Genomic DNA, 7,204 nt, shown 5'->3' with positions numbered 1-7,204 from the left:
ATTTATATTTTCTTTGACTTTTCATGAGATTATGCATGCTTATACCTTATCATAATTTATACTTAATTTTAAAAGGATTAAAGATGCATGAAAGGATGATTTTGGAGACCTATTGGAATTAAGCATGAAACTTTGTTATTTGCTTATGTATATGTTTGATTATGATACATGCTTGTGAAGAGGATTATAAGTGAGTATATGCTTGTTATAATGAGGTGTTCTTGTGATGGTTTATAACATGAAAAATATGAGGTATGTGTGTGTCATACCCTAATTTTGACCCCCCCTGAGATGTCACATCATTGACGTCAAATTCAAAAATGTTTCTTGATCGGTTTGGAAGCCATGATCGAGACTGCATTTATTCAGTCATTCTTTGCAAGATAATTCATGTTCACGGAGGATTTCATTTAAAGGCGCCATTGTCATTTGTGTGATTCAAAAGGATTGTTTGGAATTTATTTCGTGACTTTTGGCCTATGGATTCATCATAATGAAGAAGATTGGCTCATGTGAGTTATTTGGTCATTCATGGGATTTTCATCAAAATTGCAAGAAATAATTTTAGTCCATTTTGAAAGAACTGTTTCAAGTATGGTTCATGACCATGGATTTTAATTCAATATCATTCCAAAAATCCACAATGGTGAAGAACATGTTTCAAGGCCTAAAATTCAAAGGATTTCTTATCATTTTTCTATTCAAAAGGAATTAAATTTCTAAATTCAAATTCATTCAAGAATATCCAAGATTCATGATTCATACAATTTCATTCAAAGAGTTCCAAAAGGAAATTCAAGCATTTTTACAAATGGAGTTCTTTACATGAAAAAGTTCCAATTTCCAAATGAATTACAAGGTGGACTTCATTCAAAATTCAAGATGTTACAACATTCAAATTTCCATTGATTCTCAAGAATACAATGTCCAAATTCATACAATTCTAAGGTGGAATGAATTGGAATTACAACAAGCGAAAATCCAATGCTTTCTTGAATCTTCAAGTTTCCATTCTTCATCCAAGTCTCCTTCTTCATGTTTTCTTCAAGAGTCCTCATGTGACATGAAAAAAAAAAAAACATAAAAGAGGTAGAATTAGCAAAAGTCCAACAAAATAATTCAAGAGGGCCCAAAAGCCCAATTAAAGTCAAAAAGTCAAAAAAGTCAAAAAGTCAAAGAAAGATATTTTATGTCATAACTACACACTTAGAAGTTACCAATTTTTATGACATAAAAACAACACTATGTCGTGGAACTTGCAAGAAGTTATGAAAGGATCTTTCCATCCCATGTGCATATTCTCCCATGTGCACAAATTTGTGGAACTTGTCTATTAAGCAAACTTAGCATTCAAGGAATTTTTGCAATGATTATTTTGGAAAGAATATTCTTTGCAATGATGAAAACTTAGCAACTAAGTGAGCTTAAGGACTAAGCTTAGGTGCCAAAATGACCAAAGATGTCCCTCATTTCTTCCTCTATATATAGAAGAGAGGCAAACCAAATATGGCATGGAAAAAAATCGGAGAACACACACAAAGTTCTCACACTTCAAAGCTTCTTTCATATAGAAAAAAAGGGTCTTGTAGTAAGAACTTCATACCTTACTAGCAGCTTCCAACAACTTGAAGATCTTCATCTTCAAGCCTTCAATCTTCAACAACTTGAATCTTTGGTTCAAGTCTCCCGATCATCCAAAATTCCCGCAAGTCCAAGAAGAGATGTTGTAGCCCCATCTTCATCAAAAAGGGAGCCTACAACAACAATTCAAAGGTTGTTACAATCAACAATTTCAAATATTGTTGGTAACAGCAACTCAAGGTGTTACACATACAACAATAACACAAAAAATTCAGCAACAACAGTTGCTACAACAACAAATCACGGTTCAGAATTACTCATCCCTACAGCAAAAATCACAGTTGCAACAACTCTGAAGGAGTAGCAGTTCACAGTCAAAATTCAGCAACTTGCAGTTCGGTAAAACAACACAACATCAATAATTCGGAAGCAGAAGGAATTGGGAACATACCTCAACAATAACCGGTGAAAATCTCCTCGCCGTAGGTAAGTCAATTCCACTTTTACTCTCAAAATGTTATTGCTGCTATGAATATAGTTCCTGTTAGAATAAAATTTCCAGAACACAGAAAATTGCATAAGTTATTTTTGCTATACTGTTAAATCAAAGTGAAAACAAAATTAAGAGGTGATACCTAGATTTTTCCTCTGGTTCTTCTCTCATGGCCGAAAATCATTCACTGAGAGAGAGAGTCCTCCACCGTGAGAAACCGAGAGTGTGAGCTGTTGTTGTTGTTCACCGCGGGTAAAATTCAAAATAGAAAGAGAGAGAGATGTCACTGAGTTATCATTAAAAAGAACAAAAAAACGAAATTTGTAAAGAATCATACCCGGGTTCTTCAAGATTCTTCCATGGCCGCCATTGTTGTCATAGCTCAGTGAGGTGAATCATAGTTTGTTGTTGTTCCAACCGAGAGAGGACGAGAAACCACGAGCTTAAGAGAGATACCGCGTGAGAGAGTGGTTGAGAGCGGGTCGAGCAATCGAAAGAGAAGAGGAACCTTGTAGTTGTTCCGTTTTTCTTTTCATTTTTCCAGAAAGTATCGTGAGAGAGCAAAGGGAGAAACGAGAATGAGAGGGTGAGGCGCTTCTGCCCCTTTCTTTTGCTTAGGGTTTTTCATAACCCATCTATGTGTTTAGAAGGAAGGGCGGATCCGGGTTCCTCTGACCCGACCCGGTCCGGCCCAGCAGCCTTTTTTTTATTTGATTTCAGCTTTCGACAAGTGGGCTCTGCACCCCCCATCCGTTTTTCAACACACCAGGCCCAAATAATTGTTTTTATCATTTCTCCATTAATTTTATTTAAAATACTTTCATAGAAAATAACTTAGTATTTTAGTTTAAGATAAAAAATGATAAAAAATGTGTTTTAAGATTTAATTTTCTTAGAAGTATTTTAATATGTTTAGAAGTATATTTTTATTTAAAGATATTAAAAACACAAAAATATTTTAGATGCATACATAGTTTTATGTTTTCTAATTATTTTCCTCTTTCATGAAAAATCACAAAAAAATATCTTTATTAGATTAATTTCTTTTGAATTTGGATATTTTCATACTATTTTGTGTAGTTAATCATTTAAATTTTATTTGATTACTGTTGCATATATTACTTGAATTTTCTCACTTCATCCAAGACTTAGAGATTATCTCTCTGCTGTCTTTTGGTTTTTGTCTGTTTGTTTGGTCTTCCATTTGCTGTAGAAGTCCATAACCAATTACTGGAAGATCATGAAATGCTGTAAGCTGTGAGATTATCCGACGTTTCTCTTCTCCTGGTGTGGATGCTTAATAACTGTTGAGATCCCAATTTATATTCCAAGCATATCATTTGAGGATCAAGGTAACACCTCAAACTCAGAAATCCAATTTCTCATTCTTCGAGGTAAGCCTAAAACTCTTAAACTGTTTTCATAACAGTAATCATTTCAAATCAATAATCAACTGTTTTCACAACAGTAATCATTCAAAAATCACAAATCATTTTCAAATTGCTCTCGTAACCAGTACTGTAAAGTACTGGGCCTCTAATAGAGTGTAAGTCCCAAAAACCTTCTCTTCTTAGCTTGTTTTCAAAACTGTATTTTCAAAATCTTCTTTCTGTTTTCAAAACATTCTTCTGGTATTTGAAGGGCATTATTCCCGGTGAAACTCTTCAGATACCTATGTGACCTTTGTCCATCTTCACTTCTTCTGTTTTCAAAAACCATTAACTGTTTATCATATACATTCAACTGTTATCAACAAAACAACAAAAATACTGTTGAGGCTTTGTACATACTTCTTCAATGGCCTCCACTCCATCCAGGTTAGGCTTTACAAGCTTTCAATTTACAGTCTTTATTTAAATTACTGTCAAATATAAACTGTACATATATTAGTTTAGAACTACGTTTGAGTGTAAACCCTAGGACAGTTAAACTATATATATATATATTATAGGAATATGACCTAGGATTGAGAATGTCTTCCCGGTGAAGGCTCTTTCCTAATTAGAGATCTGTAGTTCAAACCCCCAAGATGAATTATTCCCGGTGAAACATCTTGGCAAAAACCTTAGAATCCAAATAAATAGGACACATCCACCCAAAGAGGAATTATTCCCGGTGAAACCTCTTACCCATTTGCTTAGAGCCAAAATAAGTTCAAAACTACATAGCTTTCTCTTGTGCTATAACAAGGACCCTCGATTAGCCTCCTCTTGGGCTTTGTACAAGGACCCACAGGCTTCTTAAAAGCATTTCCAGCTTCCTCTTGAGCTTGTATACAAGGACCCATCAGGTTTCTTATAAACATAGGAACAGGTCTTTAGTCACCTTTTAGCCTACCCTGGTGAGTTTCTTCCAATTTAAACCAGACCTTAAACAAGCTAAGTTTGTCTCAATTTTGCATTGAGTACACCTTTTGGAATGAGAGACATGGACAGTCTCTGTCACCTTTATCTTCATCAATCTTCCTTAGCAGAGTCTAGGATCCATGTTTGGTCATCCTCAGCATTGAGTCAGCCTTCATCTTGGGCTTTAAACAAGAAGTCTCCATTAGATAATCTTTCTGCCATTCATTTCAATAAAAACCCCTGGAAAGGGTTAGCCTCCAACATCTGTCTAAAATGCCAAAATCCCTGGAAAGGGTTAGCTTCCACACATTCCTTCATTTCAATAAAAACCCCTGGAAAGGGTTAGCCTCCAACATCTGTCTAAAATGTCAAAATCCCTGGAAAGGGTTAGCTTCCACACATTCCTTCATTTCAATAAAAACCCCTGGAAAGGGATAGCCTCCAAAATTAATTAATAAATAATTTCATTCTCTTAGGAGATAATTTCCCCAAAAGAGTCAAAATCCCTGGAAAGGGTCAGCCTCCAAAAAACATGATAAAGTCAGTCTTTTAACAGACAAATTCACCAGCTGAGTCAAAATCCCTGGAAAGGGTTAGCTTCCAAAGAAAAACAGTCTTTTAATAAATAAAACCTCCTCAGTAGAGTCAAAACCAACAAAAACAGTTAGCCTCAACCTTGGGCTTCATACAAGGCACCCAAACAATAAAACTCCCCTGTCAAGAGTCAGCCTCAACCTTGGGCATTGTACAAGGCAGATAATAGAGTCTCCCCAGTGAGTTCTTCATCATTCAGTAGCCACAACCTTGGGCTTTGTACAAGGCAGATAAACCATATTTTTCATGTGTCAAAGATTCCTAACACTTAGGATCTTTCCCCATATAGTCATCCATACTTAATTCATTTAAGAGTCCGCCACAACCTTGGGCTTTGTACAAGGCAGAAAATAATGTTTTCCCTAGCAACAGTCAGCCACAACCTTGGGCTTTGTACAAGGCACATAAAATAGAGTCATTCATAGTCTTAAAAATTCAATTATCCTTAACAGTTAGCCACAACCTTGGGCTTTGTACAAGGCACATAAATAGAGTCTCCCTAAGTAGAGTCAGCCTCAATTCTGGGCTTTGTACAGAACACAAAAATACCCTGTAATTAATCCCCAGTGGAGTCATCTCCCAGAGTCAATAATAATAATTAATCAATCAAAAAGCCTCAAGCTTGGGCCTCATACAAGCCAGCTAAAGTCAAATCTTTTATACAGTAGATAGACATAGCTTATCTCTATAGAGAGATATTTTTACTACTCTACCACATTCAAACAAACATTTCCATTTCAATTTCAATTTTAATCAAGTCTCCCATTTAGGATTTTGAAAGGCATGAGCTGGCAGTAAAACCCAGACATGTGGTAACTTTCCCTAATTTGGATGAGCATCTTTCTTTCATTTAAGAGGCATTTGACTGGTATACTTGCACATACACAAGTAAGGTCCCCCTCTTGAATGAAATGAATTCAGTTATTCTGTCACTCCTTTAAATGTTTGTGGTAGAATAGTATAAATACCTCTCTGTAGAGATAATTTCATGTCTCTTTACTGTAAACAGAGATTTAATTCCAAGCTTCAACCTTGAGCTTCAAGCAAGGCACCAAAAATAATTAATTTCCCTAGTTAGTTCCCCGAACTACATTAAGCTCTGACTTCCACTAGGGATATGTAGGCATGAGGTTCACAAGGAATCTTAGCGAGCTAATAAAATACCAAAAATAGTCAGTTTGTCTGTCTGTCTGTCTTTTCAAATCAATTCAATTCCTTCTCCTAACACAAAGGAGAAACTTTCCCAATCATTAGCAATAAACACAAACACAATGACACAGAGAAGGTTCCTGTAGAGTACTACAGATATGTAGGGTGTTTAAACACTTCCCTATGTATAACCGACCTCCCGGACTCCAGAATTTCTAGTCTAGGTGAAATCCCCACACTTAGCAAACTCCTAGGGTTTAGTTGAGAGCTTTTTTCCCCTTTCCTACTCGTAGGACAAATAAGAAAGTTCGTGTGATATCGTAGGAAGAACTGAAACAAAATTCATCCCACCACGGGCGCATTCTCCTTCCAAATTTCGCGTGAAGGGTCTAGCGTGCCGTCCTCCCAAGTGAAACGGGGAGGTAAAAGAAAATGACCACCACAGAAAAATGGCGACTCTGCTGGGGATTTAAGTGTTAAAAACCTTGGTTTTTTATCCAAACCAATGGTTGACCTGTTGCTGGTCCAGCCCCAATGAGGAATTAGGGATGCCAAATTCCCCCTCAAACAAGAGAGGTCCTGCCTAACCTCTGTGTCATATCATGTGTTTGTTGCATATATATTTGTTTATTTTGTTTATTCTGTATCGGGAAAGGGCTTGATTCCCCCTTGTGGTGAGAAATCCTATACCCGGATTTGAGTGCAACATAAGATAGGATGGAGGATGTCTTCCCGGTGAAGGCCCTCTAATCTTGGTTTCCAAGTCTACTCTTGGGATTTGCCTGGCTGGTTGTGATTAACTGCGCCACTGCATTTCAAGACTGATTTGTACCAGGAGGACCTAGAAACACATTAACCCCACTTAAAGCCTTTTTTAGGACGTAGAGCGGTGATTACGGAAGTAATTGTCACGCAGATACTACACTCAGAGAAAACTCTCTTATAGATTCCAATCAACGTATCTTTAAGGTTGAGCAAAAACTCTGAGACCCCTAGAACCCGTTCTACAGGTACAAAAATCCTTAACCTTAGTTTACCATTG

General features: G+C 36.5%; 1 long non-coding RNA gene across 1 annotated transcript; it reads right to left on the bottom strand.

Moving 5' to 3' along the window:
* Positions 1–840: 840 nt before the first annotated feature.
* LOC131599513 (uncharacterized) lies at positions 841–2,666 on the bottom strand. Its single transcript, XR_009282815.1, has 4 exons — positions 2,412–2,666; positions 2,217–2,304; positions 2,033–2,122; positions 841–1,754 (listed from the first exon to the last, which is right to left on the bottom strand). It is a non-coding gene; the product is annotated as an uncharacterized LOC131599513 (long non-coding RNA).
* Positions 2,667–7,204: the final 4,538 nt, after the last annotated feature.

This window comes from Vicia villosa, linkage group LG4 (genome assembly GCF_029867415.1).
Source record: "Vicia villosa cultivar HV-30 ecotype Madison, WI linkage group LG4, Vvil1.0, whole genome shotgun sequence".
Classification (NCBI taxonomy): Eukaryota; Viridiplantae; Streptophyta; class Magnoliopsida; order Fabales; family Fabaceae; genus Vicia; species Vicia villosa.
Note: the sequence above shows the minus strand (reverse complement) of the source record. Positions and strands in the feature narration are given on the sequence as shown.